This window comes from Kryptolebias marmoratus, linkage group LG16 (assembly GCF_001649575.2).
Source record: "Kryptolebias marmoratus isolate JLee-2015 linkage group LG16, ASM164957v2, whole genome shotgun sequence".
NCBI lineage: Eukaryota > Metazoa > Chordata > Actinopteri > Cyprinodontiformes > Rivulidae > Kryptolebias > Kryptolebias marmoratus.
In genome coordinates, this window is record NC_051445.1 from 11,768,138 (window position 1) to 11,788,898 (window position 20,761).

The 20,761-nt window shown below is 41.0% G+C and overlaps 2 long non-coding RNA genes across 2 annotated transcripts; one reads left to right on the top strand and one right to left on the bottom strand.

Moving 5' to 3' along the window:
* The first annotated feature begins 54 nt into the window (after window positions 1–54).
* LOC119617749 lies at window positions 55–10,082 on the top strand. The gene is made up of 3 exons (XR_005234145.1): window positions 55–2,848; window positions 2,923–3,001; window positions 7,996–10,082. It is a non-coding gene; the product is annotated as an uncharacterized LOC119617749 (long non-coding RNA).
* LOC112450793 lies at window positions 2,756–3,396 on the bottom strand. Its single transcript, XR_003039489.2, has 3 exons — window positions 3,168–3,396; window positions 2,921–3,074; window positions 2,756–2,824 (listed from the first exon to the last, which is right to left on the bottom strand). It is a non-coding gene; the product is annotated as an uncharacterized LOC112450793 (long non-coding RNA).
* Window positions 10,083–20,761: the final 10,679 nt, after the last annotated feature.

Below are 20,761 nucleotides of genomic sequence, written 5' to 3' on the forward strand. Positions count from 1 at the left end.
TTTCCTTTAAAAATAATCGCTCAAAACAAGCAAAAAAAAAAAGGAAAAAAAGGATAAAACAAAGTTTAGATTTGGTCATGACTCAGTAACACCTTGTCTGAAAGTTCTCGCAGCTTGTTTAACACTTTCAAAAGTGTCAGTGACCCCAATTTGCTTGGTGCATGAATGGGAATAAAAAGAGCTGCATTTATAGAGTCAAATATATATAAAAGGAAGCTCTGTATGAGGGTGAATAAAACGATTCTTTGAGGTGCTTTAGCCATCTTGCTCACACTGATATGCAGAGGTTTATGTATGTTTTTAACAATGTTAACATCAAGGAAAGGGAAAAAAAAACTTTCATCTTACAACACATGGCATAGTCCCTCCTAGATCTGAAGTCAACAGAATATTTATACTGGTAAGTAAATCAGAAGCTTGGATGTCCACATTTTTGGATTTGAACTGAAAAAGTTCCTAGAAAGAGAAGCAAAGCATCTTCAAATATTGGTTTAATCAGTTGCCTTGATTGCACTTACAAGGGATCATGGGACAAGGGATCAAAAATGGCTACAACTCTGTCAGTTCTACAGATAATGAGCTGAAATTTGATGTGGTAGTAGATGAGAGCCGTTCACAACACATACTCCAATCTGGTTGCATGAGATCTTGAGATCTCACCATTTTACATGTGATACAGCATTACGGTATTTTCAAAGTTTGACCAAAACAATGGTAACGCTGTTATTTCTCAAGATAAAACGATCTCAGTTTAAAAATAGTATAAAAAAGTAGCATTTATTCAAGAAATGCTAGATATTAGCTTTCACCCTTGAGGAAAATAACACATAAACATCATGTTAATTTAATTCAGGTGATTCTCTCTTGTTAAAGACATTTTCTGGACATGTCTCCTGTCTGAATTTGGAACAAAAAAAACACACAAACTTCACATGTGGAAAATCACAGGTGAAACACGGGTTCAGCACATGTTATCTGTGGGATCCTGAAACATTTTAACACATTAATCTCATCACATGTGATCACATGTTTTACCTGTGGGCTTACATGTGGAAAAACATGTTAAGTTCATGTGGTTTTGGATAATTTTTTTAAAATAAAAATTTGCCCTTAGTGTTTATATATTTTATAATTTAACACCAACATAAATTCACTTTGCTGACAATCTTTGGTCAGATATTCGCTGGCCATAAATCAAAGTATTTGGATTAAAATTCTTTCGAGTCAAAGTAACAATGACTGATGATAGTTTACAATAAATTTAGGATGACGGATTATAGCATCAGAAGCAAACAACAACAACAAAAACCAAGGATTAGATGCAGGTGAAGAAGAGTCTTATTTAAGTCAAAACAGTTTGATGAGAAACGGTTGATTATTTACTTATTTAAGTTAACTATTACTTGCAACCTGTCCAGGATGACCGCTGGACATAGGCCCCAGCGCCCCACGACCCGGAAAGGAGAAGCAGGTAAAGAAAAAAAAGGATGGATGGTAGTTAACTATCTCCAATAATTTCATTTCTCTTTGGTGTTTTCTTAAGGTTTTCAGAAACTCTTTTATTTGAGTTCAAATCAATTAAAGACACAAAAGCCTGAGACAAAGATGAAAACGAAACAAAAAACACAATGAAACAAAAAGACTTCATATCGTGCAACGCAGTGTGTGGGAGGCACAATTTATTAGCAGAACAAACACAACAAGCAGAACCTACTGTGAAGTATTCACCAAATTAAACAGAAAATAGGCGTGAAGCGCACAGAAATGCAAAACTACGAGTATACTGAAATGAAATAAAGCCAAACACACACGGCATTTTGCTTTCTAATTTACTGCTGGTCTCCTGCAGTAATAAGTCACAGACCATAAAGCAGAGCTGTGGTTAGTGAGGCTAAAGTGCTGAAGTGGCCATTAACCGTCTCTATCACCTTCCATCAGGAGGATCGTGCACGAATGCAGCAACACGACCGCTCCAAAATACTGACGTTGGCATTACTGACTCCAGATTAAGTTGACTTCTGTTTATGGTTATTGATTTTAACAGCGTGTGATTCAACACTCCTGCAAAATCACTTTACGAGAAACACTTCTCCGACCAAAACATAAAAAACATACTTTTCATTCTTTGAGGGCGCACTCGCATTAGAGATGGCCTCGTTCTGTTCGAGTGTGTCATACAGAAGGACAGTTTGAAAGGTATTTAGCAAATGTAATTAGTACTGGGATCCTGTAAATGTGTTTTATGGTTCATGGCCACAGTCTCCAGTCTCGGAGCAGAAGGTAACTTTTTGTTACAACGTGGCAGGAAACCATTTCTGTGAAACATGGGTTTAAAAGAAAACAGCAAAAATATGATCACTGGAAGACTTTAAATTCAAATAACATTTCAAAGCTGCTTTAGTGCTAAATGTGTTAACTGTAGCATTGCTGGACTTTTAACATGTGGTTCTTTGGGACATAGGTAAAGTTAAACAGCCCAGGATAAATTTTCATTGTTTTGCTGACGATAGTTATATTTTGCATGAAACCTGATAAAATCTAATCCGCTATTTAGATTACAAGCATGTCTTAAAGACAAACAAACCTGGATGATGCTTCATTTTCTGCTTTTTAACTCAGACAAGTCACAGATAGTGGTTTTTGGACCTGAGCCTCTTAGGACAAAATTTTGCCGCCTCTCGCTTCCTCTGGATGGTATTAATCTTGACATAAACCAGGATTTGTCTTAGGAGTGAGACTGGAAACCAGCCACGGAGACAGAATAAAAAGTGGTTTTATTTACAGATTTACAAAAATGTGCAAAGTGACAGGAGGCCAGGTGGATCTGAAACGGCAGGAAGGGAGCAAGGTGAGTCTCAGGTACAGATTCAGGTTTTTGCGAATTGAGCGTAGTTAATCGTTTCTTGTGTCTCTTTCTTACAGGTGAGGTGAGAAGTGCGACGTGGAGATGGTGAAGTCCAGGAAGTGAGTTCAAGAAGCGGTTCCAGGTATCCAGTGACAGGTAAGTCCAAACAGGTATGTTCATCCGTAGATCCAGACAGGCAGGTATTTACAAAGTTCAGAAACAGCCGTTCCTGAGGCAGAGAGCAAGTGAAAGAAAATACAAAAGGTTAGCGTAGGAAAAACTTTCTCTTATAAACACAGTCATCTAAGGCTGAGTCTCTAACCCAAAAGGCTCGATGCTCCAGCAAAGGTCTGAGTTCAGCCGCAGGCTTAAATGCTGGCTGAGCTCATCAGGGAGATAGGCAGCAGCTGTGGAGGAAGAGTAACAGGCACCGCCCGCAGGGCGGGGACAAAACTCTGAATCCTCACAAGTCTGGCCTCCAGTTCTAATGTAAAGGATCTTGATGTTATTTTTCATCATGATATGTCTTTTAACCCCCACATTAAAAAAATGTTACCAGGACAGCTTTCCTCTATCTACATAATATCACTAAACTTGGAAACATCTTGTCTCAAAATGATAAAGAAACACTGGTCCATGCATTTAACATGTCTAGGTTGGACAATTGTAGTTCTTTATTATCTGGTTGTCAAAAAAAGTCCTTAGTTGATCCTAAATGCTGCTGCCAGAGTTCTAATGTCTCATTAGACCTCTGGCAGCACCATTTAGGATCAACTAAGGACTGTTTTTTTAGAAGGGAAGATCATATTTCTCCAGTTTAAGCTTCTCTCCGTCGCCACCCTGTCAAATCCAGAACAGCATCTAACATCCAAAGCTCTCAACCACCAAGCTCCATCTTATATTTAAGATTTTATTGTTCCATATTTTCCTAACAGAGCACTTCGCTCTCAACTGCAGGTTTACTTGTGGTTCCTAGAGTTTCTACAGTGGGAGGCAAAGGTTTCAGTTCTCAGCCTCCTCTCTTGTTGAACCAACTTCCAGTTTCTGTCTGTGAGGCCGACAGCCTGTCTACTTTTAAGTCTTTCCTTTTTGATCAGTCCTATAGTTAGGGCTGGCTTTGGTTTCCTGAGCTATCCTTTAGTTCTGCTGCTACAGGCTTAGACTGCTGGAGGACAAACCGACCACATTTCTCCACAATGCTGCTGCCTTTACTCGCTCTGCTCTCCACGGTGAATGTTGCCTCAGCTTCGCCTCACAAGCCCTGCTGGCAATCAGTTCTTTTACCCACAGCTGAGCAGGATCTGCCAGGAGAGGCAGCTCGGCCCAGCATGAGAAAACACTCTCACCATCTCAACCTGGAAAACAAACTCGACAGAAAAAACCCAGAACCCTCGCACTTCAGCTTTCATCCACGGACGCTTACCGTCCCTGTTGTCATGGCGATCTTAGCAAGCGCTGCCGCACCTGCGTGTGAACAGCGGTTTGTTTGACTCGGCCGCGTTTGAGAACAGTGAAAGTAGTTACAGGACGCTCAGAAGCCCGATTAGTGGGGGTTGTTGTATAACAAGTCAGGTAAAACATGCACAAGACAGAAGCATCAGCTGGAACAATATGTCGTGTTCTAAGGACGGGATGTACCAAAATAATGATTTTAGGTCACATTTTTGATTCTTTATGTGATTATAAAAAAGGGAACAAATGTTTTTTTTTTATTGTAAGATACCACCTCTGAGACAGGACGTCCAGATGTTCCCAGATTATTTCTCCATCATCTGTCATCCCCTCCCCTTCAGTGTCATCCCACAGACTTACTGCTGTTGATATATGTAATCCCCTCTTTTATCTCCTTTTTCTCTTCCTCCCTTGGCTATGTCATCGTTATGTATTTGTCTGTCCATCACTTCATTTTTAATCTCTTCAAGTGATATTTTTGGACTTGTCTTCTATCACCATTCTGAAATGGACACAAATGTATTTCTGGCCAATTATTTAGAATCCAAGACTATTTTTACCCCTCAGTGGACACGTGTGTTAATATGCTGTTAATGCTAAACTAAATAAAAGGCATCCTTTATGGCAGTAGTGGCCAATCCTGGTCCTGGAGAGCCACCATCCTGCATGTTTTCCTTGTTTCTCTGCTCCAACACACCTGATTCAGTGGTTAAATCACCTCTTCATGTTCTGCAGAAGCCTGTTAATCACCCATTGATTCAGATCAGGTGTGTTGGAGCAGAGGAACAAGTAAAACATGCAGGATGGTGGCCCTTGAGGACCAGGATTGGCCACCCCTGCTTTATGGGGTGTGTTAATGAAGTACTTGAATTCACTATATCATACAGTCAGTTTGTCTGTACATCCTTAAAGTGTTGTTTCAGCTGATTGTTTTACTTGTGCTTGGACAAATGTGATCATCCTGAACACAGACCCTGAAAACCTGGGATCAAATTGTCTCGAGTGATTACATCACAGCAAGTTGGGCTGTGTAGATATATAAAACCTTTTTTTCCCCACTATTTAGAGCCCAAAATAGACCATTTCAAATTGTCATCCCATGTCTGAGATAAGATTAGTATAAAAACTTTAGGGACGAACGTGGATATTCACAAGCAGACATTATACGATTTTAATTTAAGGAACATTTCTACAGGATGATTAAAAACTACAGATTGAAACTGCTATGAAACTTTTAAAATTGCAGTTAGTTTGTTAATCCAGTCAACATCAAACTCTGTTTCATTGACCTAAAAGCTATGTGGAACAGGTATGATAATAATTGTGCATAACTTTGAGTGCTCCATTTCAAAATATCTGAATCATTGCAGAAGATTAGTGGAAATCTGCACCCCGGTGTAAAAGTCCCTGAAAGCCAAAGTTTAGCGGGATTACAGAAGGCTGGGATGACTGGGTCCGCTGGAAACCACTTCAGCTAATTTGTTCTGTGCTTTTTGAAGGCGTTCACTGGATGAAACGAGTGCAGCTTCGCGGAACAAATCACCGGTTACTGATTGGAGGTGAACGTTTGCCATTCAGCATCTGTCTTTTGCATAGACTTCAGTTTTTACCTGATACAATGCCTGTAGATAAAAATCAATGAAAGAATTGCCTCGAGTGCTGCCTGAGAACCGCTGCTGAACACCGTTTTCAGTTCTAACAGACAAGTGCCTGATTTTAAACAGTAAATACACATATTTGTGAATTTTTGACTTTCTAGTTTTTCTTCATGTCAAGCGGTGAAATATATGAACCATCTGAGAAGGAAAATAAATGTCTAAAACGTGTTTGCTGATGGTATTGCGATATGTTTGTGCACACATACGTACCTGGGATTCGGGCAAAAAACGTGCGCCATTTTTGGAAGAAGGTCGCTGTATTTAACTTCTGACCTTCCTGCAAAACGAGGAACTTCTATCTTCTTCTGTCTAACAGACAGATAGCTGCTTCTTCTGAGCTCGTTGTGAGCTGTGAGCATGTTTTAAAAAGTTTAAAGACAAAAGTGGGAAACATTCACACTAAAAAATACAGATTCAGCCGCAAAAATGACTCTGATCTAGGCAGAGAATATTTTACAATCAATTTAATGAGCAACCATTAGGAACCATTATGTAAAATGGGTTGAGGTTGAGCTGAGACACTGTCTGGATTCAGTGCAGTGATTATATTTGATAGATTATCAAGCATTAGATAACATAATTGTGAATTAGATAACACATGACTGTGATGCCCAGGCCATTATACCAACAAATGTTTCCACAAAAACATCTCCCCGAACACATTTGCCCTCAGAGTTAGTGGGTTTATATTGCAGTGTGTTGTTTTAATGGACCACCACTGATGATATAACGAAACGACTCAATTTATATTATCATTATTATTATGAAGGATCTGCAATCTGAGCGCTCAAACTGTGGAGCCTATGTCTACTGAGAATTAGCACAGTAATAGCGATAACGGTGTTACACAATCGACATCATAATGCTCGAGTTCTCGTTGTCATTATCAAAACAGTTGGTGTACGTTTGACATCAGATGGATGTGGAGGTCAGAGGTCAGGTTCATATCCGGGCAGTGCGGCGGGAAAAAAAAAAAAAGCCCAACGGACTTTTTGGTTATGAAACCGCAGCAGATAATGAGCCAAAGGCATCAATGAACTCTCATTACGAAGAACGAGCTTGCATCAGCATATCCAGGCAGATTGAATAAAAGAATGCGTGAAAGTGCCTGCAAAACTCCGAGAAATGATCAATAACCCATGAATATTAAATCTGCTTTTTTAGGATTTTACCATCTGGTATTTATCCTCAGATGGTAATGATGACAGAATGATGCACTCATTTTACAAACTTTGGCTGCTGCCTCTCAGGGTATCAAGGCCACGTTCGCCTCGTTCCTCCATGTGCTGACATCTACACGTGTAATTAGGCACAGACGAACCCCCAAAAGCGTGCTCACTTCCACGTGTAGTGACACTTTGACAGAGACGCTTTTTGCTGTTTCGGTTCCCGTCACCTAAATCCACAATAACCTGCATCGTGACAATGCAGAGCGCAGCCTGGGAGATCTGTGTCCAAGCGACGCCTTTAACTACGGATTTGATTATTCAAGCGTCATCGCTGCAGGGATGATTGGGAAGCCAAGATTGTCTTGTTAAAAATGAGCAGATTTTTGGGGGTTTTTTTCATAAAAGAAATCACGGCAACGTCGTTCAATCAAAACAGAAATGTCAAACCCATGAGTCTGTGAAGGTTCAGCGTTTTCAGTTTGTATTTATTGAAACAGGAGCAGGAAGATTTCAACCTTACACTTGAGGAAAACAACCAGGGCACCTGCTTGATTTAATAAAACAGAAATATGTTTGCATATATATCGAGTTTAAGTTTGTTAAATGATTCATTCATGTTGAATGCATATAAATTTAACAGTTGCTAAATAACGTACTGAATGAAAAAAATACACAGAACAGTGTTTGATACGTTCATATTATTTCTGTCAGGATTACTCATTTATGTTGTTTTAAAGCATCTTTTATTATTTTTATGTAGTTATTCTCCAGATCACTGTTCATCTCACAATAACCTCACTAGTTTCATCTCGTTGTCTTGAGAAACCTGTTTTCTCAGGACAATAAGGTGATTTTTCTTCTTCTTTTTTAGCTGTTTCATTCTGCAGAGAGCGAACTCGCATGAAAGATTTGGCAATTGCTTCGAACCTCAGGATTATGAAACCACGGCACTGACCATGGAGCTACCACAGCAACAAGACAATTAAACGATTATAGTGTAAAAATGAGCAGTTCTTGTGTTAACCACGAGTTTCACCAATCAGTATTGCTGTCATGACACATGGAGATGCTCTGTAACAGTAATATGTTGATCAATGCTGCATATTTCTTTTTATGACCAAATGAGCTTTGTTCTCTCAGGATAATAGCAAGAAATTAAATTTCTGACCGTGTCCTCTGTCAGCTTCGGTACAACTCAACCCGGTTGGTTGAACCAGTTTTAAATGACTCGAATGAATCAATATATCTTCTGTCATGTTTAATAATATCAGTCCCGTTGCTCAGTTTGATTGATTTTCCTTCATTCAGGAGGATCGGCACAAGATATACAAGAAGATTCATTTTTGTTTCACTGAAATGCAATATATTGCCAAAAGTTTTCGCTCGTCTCCCGTCACACACATGTGAACTTGAGTGACATCCCGTTCTTAATTCATCCTTTGCAGCAATAACAGCTTCAACTCTTCTGGGAAGGATTTCCACAAGGTTTAGGAGTGTTTACGGGAAATTTTGGACCATTCTTCCAGAAGCACATATGTGACGTCAGACACTGATGATGGATAGAAGGCCTGGCTCACAGTCTCTGCTCTAATTCTGAGGTCAGGACTCTGTGCAGACCAGTCAAGTTCTTCCACAGCAAACTCTCTTATCTATGTCTTTATGGACCTTGCTTTGTGCACTGGTGTGCAGTCATGTTGGAACAGGAAGGACCTGAAGGACAGAAGTACTTCAGTCAAAGGAATTAGATTATGGAATAATCTGGATACTGATTATAAAAATACCGTTTCAATTAATTCGCTCAAAAGAATGATAAAAGTTAACTTGTTAAAGAAATATGAAATTGTATAATTTGTATTTGCAAGTGTTAATGTTTGAGGAGTTGAAAGTTTTTTTTTCTCTCTTTATTTTTTTTGTTTGTTTGTTTTTATTACTGTTGAAATTAATATTATTTTTGAAAAAGGGGCAGACATTATAAGATTTTTTACTTCTTCTGCTACCTTTCATTTTATTTAATTTAAATTGTACTTTACTTTATTTGTATTTTTTTTTGTTTGTTTTTTTGTAAATGAAATGAATAAACTGAACTAAACTAAACAAACTAAAATTAAACTAAAGGAACCATCCCCAAACTGTTTCCAGAAAGTTCAGGGAACGAAATTGTTCTAAAAGTCTTGGTACGGTGACGCATTAAGAGTTCCTTTTACTGGAACTAAGCGGCCCAACTCCTGAAAAACAATCCCACACCATAATCCTCCCTCCACCAAACTTTACACTTGGCACAATGCAGTCAGACAGGAGCTGTTCTCTTGGCAGCAGCCAAACCCAGACTCGTCCATCAGATTGCCAGGTAGAGAAGCGTAATTCATCCCTTCAGAGGACATGTCTCCACTGCTCTATAGTCCATTGTGGCAGCGTGCTTCACACCACTGCATCCGACGCTTTAGGTTACACTTGGTGATATAAGGCTTGGATGCAGCTTCTCGGCCATGGAAACCCATTCCATGAAGCTCTCTATACTCTGTTCCTGAGCTAATCTGACGGCCACATGAAGCTTGGAGGTCTGCAGCCATTGACATTGCAGAATGTTGACGGCCATTTTAAGTGGCCAACGACTTCATGGTTGAGTTGCTGTCGTTCCTAATCATTTCCACTTTGTTATAATCCCACTAACAGCTGACTGTGGAATATTTAGTAGCGAGGAAATTTCACGACTGGACTTATTGCACAAGTGGCATCCCATCATGGTGCCACACTGGAGTTCACTGAGCTCCTGAGAGCGTCCCATTCCATCACAAATGTTTGTAGAAGCAGTCTGCATGCCCAAGTCCTTCATTTTATACACCTGTGACCATGGAAGTGATTGAAACACCTGAATTCGATGATTTAGATGGGTGAGTGGATACTTTAGGCAATATAGCTCAGTCTGAATGCAAATAACTCTGACAATAAACCAAAAAACATGAATTTGAGCCACCCAATTAAAAGGGACTTACATCAATAAAAGATCTAAATCAAGCCTAAAAGACTGTCTTTACCGAGACCAGATATATTAAATCACAACAAACATTATTGCTTCTTCCTCAAAGAAAGCCATAAAATTGTGCAAATTAGTTTTATTTTTTCTGTCTTCATTTTTTCATGTTTTTGAGTGTGACTACTGCAAAAACAAAACACACATTTGGATGCAGCGGAAAGTACTCTTAGCTCCCACAGTTGCGATACATATGTATGCAGGGCCAGAGTCCACATTGCTCAGTGCATCAGAGCCGTTTGAGATCTGAATTTGTTATGCACTCTCACACACACACACACACACACACATCGCCGCCGAGTCCCACCAGGGCAGCCTGTTAGTTTTTTTTTCCCCCCTCATTAATTCCTCTATTTGGCCAGAGCAGTACTTATCAAGTTCCAACGTGCTCACAGCTTCGGTCGTGTTCATCAGCTCGGGTATGTGTTTGTGTGCGGGCCAGACGGCTCAGCTGTCAGCTGCAGAACCGTCGGGTCGTTGGAGAGACTTCTCCGGGTAGAAGATGGGAGATGGAAGCAAATATGCTTGCTTTATATGCGGCGCAAAAAAACGCAGACGGGGTCAAAAAGAGGCACGAAAGAGATTTAGAGGGAATATGGGGTAGAAAATGGTTACCCAGAAGACCATATGCCCCATTATCCGACACTTCGATGAGAGTTCTTCTTCTGTGCAAAGCTTAGCATAGCACAGCGACAAATATAACAGAGTTAAGCCTTTTTTGTTTCCCGTAAAATGCTAGGATGGGAGTAAATTCACTTTTTTTCGGAAGTACCCTAGATGTGAATTCACAGAAACTCATTCGTTGATCCTCCCCCCAAATTTACTTTTGATTGTTGAGCGCTAATCCCGAGGATTACAACATATTTTTATTCTTTAAAGGAACTGTTTGACATTTAAGGGAAATCCAGCGGAGTTTAATCTTGATGTGTGCTGTAAGCTTAGCAAAAAAAAAATAATAATACAGGGGAAAAGTTGTTTAATATGCCGGCTCTGGTTGAAGAATGTACTTCTCTGTGTGGTTACTCACAGGCTGGTCCAAAACCGTTTAAACCAAAACGTCTACAACAACAACAACAACAAAAAAAGAAATCATAGAGCAGTTTGAGCAGAGTTTTCAAGTGATGATGGGCGTGTTTTAAGACTGAACTGTCACTGTTTCCGTCTACTTTTTAAGCCAACTTCGTCTTGCTTAAGTTTGGAGGAAGAATAATGTTGTTTAAATATATTAAAAGAAGCTGGATGTTAAGGCGAAGCTGGACAACTTTTTGCTGAACCAGAGCCTGTAGTCATGCCTGTATTCATCATAATACGCCCAGTTTAAAGAAGTGGCAGAAGAGTTAATGGGAACTGTTCTGTCTCCTAGTTTCACCTGATTTTACCACGATGAGCTGTCATTATAATAAGTTTTGAAGTTTACCACCAGGTGAGATATGTTTGTCCTGTAAGACCTTCTGCTCACTCTTCTGAGTGAACAAATTTTGGTCGGTTTGAAAGTTTTACCAAGTTTACATCAGACATTTTCCAACTATACATACTGTAAAAGTTGGAAAATGTCTTTCCTCCCAAAGCTAAGTTTCCCTCTCAAAACAAGTAAATGTGTTCTTGTGTTCTTTGGCATCTAAACCGGCGGAGCGAGCTGATGTTGTCGGTAACAATACGAAACCTACAGACGAGACTCGGCCAGCCCAGAAATCTCCACAGATAATCTGGCGATGAGAGGATTAAGAGAAGAGGTCGTAGCTAGTTAGCGGTCCAATTACGACTCAATTGCTCAGATTAAAGAATTAAATCTAAATCAATTAAGTCGGTCCGTAACCTCGTTTGACCTCGGCGTCGATTAAAAGACAAGCGGAAGAGTTCAGAGCGGGTCAGAGAGAAATGGACCGTTACATAACAGCACCTGACGACTCACACTGCATGTGAGCAGGTTTGTTTTTTTAATACAAGTCTGACAGGGAAAGGTTAAAGATTAGATCAAGCGTTTATTCAGGCAGCAAACGTTCATCTAAAAAGCTTGTGCGGTGATAAGTTGCATGTGTACTTTATGGATGTCAGACAGCGCCAACAAATATAGCCACCCCATCTGTTCGGGCCGTGCAGATGCTGTCTGAGAAACTGCAGATTAGTGCTAAACTTAGAGAGGGGGGTGGTGGTGATGTGATGAGAGGGCACGGGGAAGGCCGGGCGGTGACTCACGCCGAAAGGAGGGGGCGACTGGCAGCGGCGGATCAGCCGCTCTGAGGAAACGGAGGGGCGCGGGAGGGACACATACAAACAGGGCGAGTGGGAGGAAAATGGCAGACATGTCACAGTTCGGGGGGGGGGATTCAGGCTCGAGGTGAACGCCGTTGTGAGGAAAAGCAATTGTCCGACTGTTCCCACAATGAGCTGAGGAGAATATATCTGAGAAAAACTGATAGAAAAGAAAAGAATCAACTAAAAAAAAATCATTTATCTGACAGAAAGCTTGCAGCGATGGGGGACTGTAGAAAGGTGATTAACAAATAATATCTTACTTGTTGGAGACCGTAATTTGATCGGTTTGACGAGCTAATGGCTAGTCTGGGTGCCGTCGGGACCGAAGCGGAATGCTGCGTCTCAAATCAACTCCAATCTTAAAGGTTTTTATTTTAGCTATAAACCTTTACGCCTCTATCAGTTTATAAATTACATGGTAAGTTACATGGAGCGTAAGTAGCAGCAGCTAGCAGTAGCACATCCTGTGCAGCCTTGGGCACTTCTTCTACCAGTGCTTCTGAGGCTTTAAAACAGCATATTTTCAGGCAGTTCGACCACTTTCGGACCTGTGCCTGCTCAGACTAGCCTTTAGCTCGTCAGTCTGGTCAGAATTAAACACTTTTGCTCCAAACTTTTGCTTCAAAGAGCTATCTACAACAGGTAAGATAGTAATTGTTCACATCCTTTCCCTGGAGCTCCACTTCAAATAACTGAATTATCCCTTTTAAAGCAATAATCCACAAATCTACTGTGTTTTGGAAATGCTGCATGTATATTTTTATATTTCTGTATATTTTAATCCCGTGAAAAGGTTGTTTTTTTTTTTAAATAAATGTTATCTTCTTTTATAAGTGAAATCAATTTGCCAAATCTAGAACCGTCTCGAACCGAGCAGCCATGAGATGATGATGATGATGACGACGATGATGTAACCCGAGTCATACGGCTGATGAAAACCTGAGTCAGGAAGCCTCACATGTTTCTCGCCGTCATGCTTCTCACAATGTGAACGGAAAGCATCCACTCAGGTCAGAGGACCGTTTGGAGCTCCTCAGGCGGATCTGTTTTTATCCTGCAGCACCTCTACGGTAATAAAGTGGGGAAAAAAAACAACAAAACAAGGTTTCATTGTATGTTTTTTAGTTTATGTTGCTTTAACCTGTTTATATCGTCTTAACCTTCCTGCTGCTCGGGTCAAAATGACCCTTGAGTTCTCATTTTGACTCAAAGGTAGAAACAAAAACAAGGTTTTGTCAAATAAATATAGTAAAAGCTCCATTCCTTAAGGTAGTGGTCTGCAAACTATGGCTCTAGGGCCACTTGTGTGTCTTTAGTCCCCCTCCAGAGGCTCCTTAACCAGAGCCTACACGAATATATATATATTTATACTCATAACTATGACACAAAAAGGCCAATTTCCATCTAATTTCATGCAAATATGTAAATAAGATATCCATAACCAAATGACACAAGGAGAGAAATGTAGCAATCAGTTCACTCGTAGTTCGTTAGCTCTCTTTAAACCAAACTTTGAGCCACACAGGAGGATTTTTCTCCAAAAACTTGAACTTTTTTACTCCATTTGAAGCAAGCTGTTAGGGGGAAAACAACAAAAATGGCGGTTTTTGCTTACATATTATAAATTATTATAATACAAGCAACTGAAATGAGGCGTTTTACAAAAATATTGTGATGATAACAAAAAAGAAAAGACTTACCTTTGATAAAAAGGTCATGAAACTTAAAGTAAATGACGGTTTTTGCCCATAATTATTGCTCAGAAAAAAAGCCTAATGACTCTTAAAGTTTGTCAGAATGTATATGTTTAATTATTTATTAATAATTTAATAATTATACAGACAAGACTCACATGAGCTGACAGTTTAGTGTATGAACAGGTGTTTGGTCGCTTTTTTTAAAAATTTTTATTCAAACATGTAAAACTGCAACAATTTCTTACAGATCTTTAGTTTCACACCTAATGAGGGGTGTTATCTTTATTTAAACTATTAAGTTGGTTTTGAGGCTCTAGACAATGAGAGAAGGAGCAGGTTTGGCTATTTTGGTTGTAAAGCTTGCAGACTCCCGGCCTTTTCTCTGAGTTGGATTAGCTGTGGCAGCCATCTTGGATCAGGTTGACTCAGAAAGTTAATCAGCTCTTCGTGTCCATCCAGCAATTACTTTCCGAAACTCTTATCACAATCCGCACAGTGGTTCTTGAGATATTTCGCTAACAGACAGACAGGGCTGATTGCTCCAGTTTATACCAAAGATCTCGTGCGATCTGTTTGTGCTCAAAGCGTATGTTGGGGATGGCTCTCAGCTACTACCACCCCAACATTTAGCTCAGTGTTTACAAAACTGACGGAGCTGTAGCCATTTTTACGTTGGCCGAGGTCGACTAGCTGTGGCGGCCATCTTGAATCAGGTTGACTCTGAAAGCAAATCAGCTGTAGAGGCACATCCAGTGAATATTTCCTGAGAGTTTAGTTAAAATCCATCAGGTGGGTCGTGAGATATTTTGCCAACAGACAGACAAACACACAGAGACGCGATTTATCACCAGCCTTTCGTAACGAGGCATTTATTCAGCTTCACCTTTGTTGTTTGGACTTGTTCTTGACTTGTTTAAAGCAGTCTTTCCTTAGTAATAAAAAAGTCTGATGATCATCACCCCTTCACTTGTCCTCAGTGATGCTTCACCTCCTTCGCGTTTTAATAAAACCGCGCCCGGCTTTTGATTTGACCACTTCTAACCCGTCTGCTCTCTGTCTGGGAAATCTGCCCCAGTCCCCCAATTAAGTTCTTTTTTATTTTTTTCTTCTTTTAACAGTAATTAGGAGACTCCTGGTTGAAACTGTAGGTGTTCCCTAACTGTGACCTTGCAGCAAACTCTCATTTCTCCCCCCGAAGGCATCAACCTCGGCCCACAGCTGCTTGGCAACCATTTTTCCTCCACAGGTTTCTGCACGGCTCGTTTCGCTTCAAGGAGAAAAGTCGGGGCCGGGAAGACTTCTTTTTTCTTGTTTTCGCCGTTTCGTTTTTGAAAGCCAAACCGTGGCTTCGTTCTGTAATCTGAGCACCTTTTCTGGTCTGCGTTAAAATAAACCGTCCAATCAACACCTGACTCCAGATGTTTCCTCGGTTCGTCATGAAGAAGCAGACCTCATCACAGCACTGCACATCTGTTCTAAAATAAAAAAAACTCATACAGTAGAATTACAATTATAATTAATGTATCATTGGAGTTGAAACCATACATTTTTATCACATCTAATATTAACTGGCTGTGATATTTTTCTCTGTAAAAAAATGACAACCATCAGAGATTTTGGTTCCACATTAAACGACACTAATTACTAAAAAATAACAAAATAAAAATGATGGCTAAATATTTGATTATGGTCTGAACTAAAGTTTAAATCACAGACAAGAAAGTTCTCTTTTATTTATAACACTCTTCAGCTTAATTTATGATTCTTGCAAAAGCAAGTTTATGATGTGTCTTCTGCAAAATTGTGCCAAATTACATAAAAATGTCACATTAATTTTATTTATTAAAGGTTTGTTATGAAATGCTTGCTTCAGAAGGCGAAGGGTAATAATGTTTTTGTCTCTGTGTGTGTCTGTGTGTGTGTGTGTGTGTGTAGCTTCAGAGAATTATCTCACATACCAGAGGAGGGATTTTAATGAAATTCTCAAAAACCTGCACGTACATCTACACCTGACTAACCTATGGAATCAGCCTCATTCAAAATGGCTGCCACCACTAAGTGACCCTGGCCAACACAAAAATGGCTGTAACTCAACCATTTTAACAGATATATCTCTAACACATACTCTGAGCGCTAACTGATCGCGCGAGACCTGTTTTTGAAACGTTGCTTTTAACTATCAGTCAATTTTTTTCTCTCTGTTAGCAAAATATCTTATGAACCTTTGGATTTATTTTAATTAAATTCTCAGAAATTAATAATCGGATGTACATCTACAACTGATTAATCAGCCCAATAAGCCCTTTGAGTCGCCCTGTGCTGAAAAGTGCTATATAAATAAATGTACCTACCTACCTACCCAATTCAAAATGGCCGCCACAGCTATCTAACCTTGGGAAACACAGCAATGGCGATGACTCACCCAATCTTGCAGATGTTGTGTTAAAATTTGGCGTGGAAGTCTTTGAACGCTACATATTGCATAATATTTTTGCTTGAAACTTTGGCATTACCTCTCGAAGTCTGTCTGTTAGCTAAATATCTCATGAACCACTGGATGAGTTTTAATGAAACTCTCAAGAAAAAAAAAATCACTGCCACTGCACATCTAAAACTCAATATGGCCACCACAGCTAACTGACATTAGCCAATAGAAAAATGGATATAACTCAGTCGGTTTTACAGATATTGAGCTAAACTTTGGTGTGGTTGTAGCTGAGAGTCATCCTCAGCACGTGGTTTGAGCACGACCAGATCTCGCAAGATCTCATGATATTACATGCGATCGTGCATAAGAATATTTCCAAAATGGTTTTTACTTTGTCTCTGCTCAGCGTAAAATTGTTCTCGTTTAAAACCTCGGCATAAAAAGAAGAGAAGTCACTGTTTTTTGGGGTTTTTTTGACGTTGCTTCCAGGCAGCCAGACTTCCTTGTAATCTTACAGGAAAAAGGAAAAAATAATCCCACAGAGTGACTTCATCCACAGCAGGAGTCTAATCACCACATGGAGCTGATGATTAAGTAGGTTAGGTTTCAGGTGCCCCAACGTGACACCGGTGACTCAGCTCACTTTCACCTTCTGAATGGGTTCTGTAAAAGGTGCCGCGTCACTCCGCACATGCACGCACACATGGCCCAAGGCGCACATTTGAACGCCGGCCCGCGCCGCGCGTCACATGCCCACCGTCCGGGCTGACATAGCTGCCCTCATGTTTGAAGGGAGGGGGAGGAACGAAGTCGAAGTGCAGCGGGCGAGAAATCGGTCACGTTCTCATGGAAGGCAGCAGGTCTTCTTGAAGCGGGAGGGAGAGCTCCCCTGGCCTCGTGTGGCGGCTCGAGTCACAGGGCTCGACACCTCGCTGACGTGAGGGGACACGGGGAGCGGGCGGTGGGGGGTGTGCTGGAGGTTGTACAGGTGAGCACATGGAGGGCTGCTTCAGTTGTTGTTTTTGCTGCTCAACGTGGCAACGACAACCAGCCAACAGATGAAGACGCACGTTATCTGACTTACCAGCTCCAGGACTGATATTATCCTTTAAACCACTCCTGTTTGCTTTCTTCAGAAAGCCCGCAGAACAGAGATCCTACATGACTGTTTGGTGGCTTAAATGTTGCTGAAAACCCGGCAGCTTGTAGAGATTTTAGGTCGGACGTCACTTCCAAGCGGTCAGACGTTCTCGTGATCGTTTTAGGTGGTCTGGATCAACAGTTCGTTGGGATTTCTGAAGGTTCTTTTAAAGTTGGCCTTCGAATGACTTTGGGCTGCTTTTTCTCTTGGCCGGTTTTTGATTGTGCCCCACGTCCTGCAGCTTATAATAAAACAAGGACAGCGGAGGACAGAGGAGTTCGTGTCAGGTCTAAACAGCTACCTGCAGCAAATGATCGGTGTCCCGAGACAGGAAAAAAAACATCTGGTAAGGACTTGAGTGCTGCATCAACCTTCAGTTAATTATCTATTTTCAGCTAATAGCTTTCTGTTTATCGCCAAGTTGGTGCTAAGATTCTGTAAGGGCTAAACTGGGCTCTCTTTGGTATTTTTCATAGATTCAGCTAAAGAAATGGGGACAAACGGGTTTCTTAGGGATGAGCTTGTGAAGTTGCTCCTTGGCTCAGTTGAGTTACGTCAATACAATGTGGGCTCTTTCCTTGATTTAAGGAGCTTTTTTCCACGTCTGAATGATTCATAGGTCAGAGGTAAGAAGCCTAACAAACAAACCGAATGAGTAAAAAAAAGCAGCCAAAGTTTCAGAGACCTTCAGGAAAGCCAAAGAGTTACTTTAAAAATGTTATAAGAAAATTCGACTGCTCTGAAGGGATACATAAAGCAGTGAGGGATGATTCAAGAGTTTTGCACAGTGCTGTAACCTACTTGTGGGAGTGGAGAGAGTTCTGTTTACCCGGGGCCCTCTGCAGACAGGGGCCCTCAACAAGCCTGGAAGGAAAGGGGTTTTCTGAGTTGCGTTATTTTTTAACATTTTGAACGAATTGAAGTCATATTGAAATTCACCCTGACTGAATGAAGCGGTTGGGAGGCTGAACTTGGCATCAGCAGTGATGATGGATGTCCTCCGAGGCCCTTTATAAAGGTACAAAATAGTTTGGTCCACGCCTGCACCTGGTGGAGGCATTGGAGTGATCCGACACGTCTTTGTTTCCAACAACAACGGTCTTCTGTTTCCACAAATCAAAGTAAAGATGGGTGGAAATCGAACCGTTTTGACTTTAATTAATCTGGCAGGTAGGCCTTTTCTCAATCTTTGTCTCATATCACGAGAAAGAAATGCACGAGTAATACTGATCAGGTGAGCATGGAGTCCCACCAGGCAGGTTTATAGGCCCCAGAATATTGTGCTATGCCCCATGCATCAGGTCCATGTGAGCTTCACTCTACAACATTTAGATTTGTATTTTTTAATGAGAGGGGGGAAATTCCTCTCTCGATTGATGGATTTTGTTGTAATTTGTGTCTTCTTCTTGTCATCTTAAGCCTGTAAGTCCTTCGTGCTTTTAAACCCATCCGCTCCTGCTTTCATTCCTGTTTATCCCAGTTAGTTTCAGTTAACTCATTTCCTCAACTCCCTCTGGTTAATCATTACCTCCCTGAGTTTATACATTTAGTCTTTTTCTTTTTGTTATTGGCCACAGTCTCCTCCTCATCCTCGGGATTTTGTTACCAGACGTCTCACACTTACAGGGCTTCTTGTTTCATTCAGTAAAGCTTTATTTATTTACATCCCCTGCCTGCCTCTGGAGCCCTTATTAACCCACATTTAGTTCTTGCGGGGAACAACGTGACCTAACAGCTAAGGCGGGATTTCTGTGTCACCCCTCGAACCACTTTTATTGATCGTCACGTTGGAGGATTCAAAGATTTCCTGCTTCAACGTCTGCAGGACGAACTCCCAGCCAGCAGCTGCCTTCAGAATGTGAATCTAAATGTTTTGACGCAGGAAGACAATCAGGAGGAAAAGTCTTTTTCTCCTCAGCCTGGCTTTGTTGCGATAAATGGATGCAGCGAGAAAAAGACACTTTCAAGTCTGACAGCCTGAGTTCACCTAAATCATTTGCGGAGGCCTCAGATGAGGAGTCGTTATATGATTTTTGTTGGTGTTGTTCCACCATCTCCACATTTGCACATTAAAGATGCTGAAACAAAGCTCTCTGTGTAAACTCGCCTTTTTCCGTGAGAGTGGGGTAAATCTGCGGGTTTAATCTGACAACTCCTGTTACACAACAACTACTGAGGCTGTAATGGACTGTCGGATTCTGATGAAAGCTGACCAGACACCGACCTGAAGGAGCAGCAGCTTTAACTACGAAAGTTGTGACTGAACAGCGACACCAAGTGGTCGGTGCAAGGATTACTTTTTCAACAAAACAGTCCTTGGTTTAGAAAAAAACCTGTGGTTGGGACAGATTTTTTAATTAAGATAATATTATATATATATATATATACATATAAGTATTAATTTTGAATTCTATGCTGAAAAATAACCGATTGTTTTCATTGAAGTTGAATTTTGATTTGTGTGCCGTTATTAAGCAGAACAATCTATCAGAAAAAGAGGAAATGGCTGCAAACATTTCACCAGAAACTGACTGATCGATTAGTCTTTTTTTGTTGTTGTTGTTTCTTCTCCCTTCAGCGATCGCTGCAGCTGATCATCTGCCTCCATCTGTCACATCAGCCCTCCGTACGTCTTCCTCTTTTCCTCCTCCCTGGCAGTTAGTGACACTGTCTCCAGACCATAAATCACAACAGATCCTTTGACATATTATAAACCTTCCCTTTCACTCTTGCAGCTGTCCTTCTGTCCCAAATCCTCCCCACTGACCCTCACCTCCACCCCCTCCACCTTCACCTCTTTGGACGGCCCACCTCCCGGATCTTCACCTCATCCTCGCAGCTTCAGCCTCCTTCTAATTCCGTCTCCCTCCTCCTGACTTTCCGACCTCCACCTCTCCGGGCTCTCTTCCGCCTGCTCCCTACTCTCACTGCCGATGTTAACTTCGAACGCCTCCCGTCTGACCTCACCCTTCGACCCGTCTGTCACCACTCCCTGACGCAGCCGCCACCGTCTCACCGTCCTCGTACACGTCCTGCACTTACCCTCACATACTTCTCCGTCTCCACTTTCCCTCCTCACCCCCC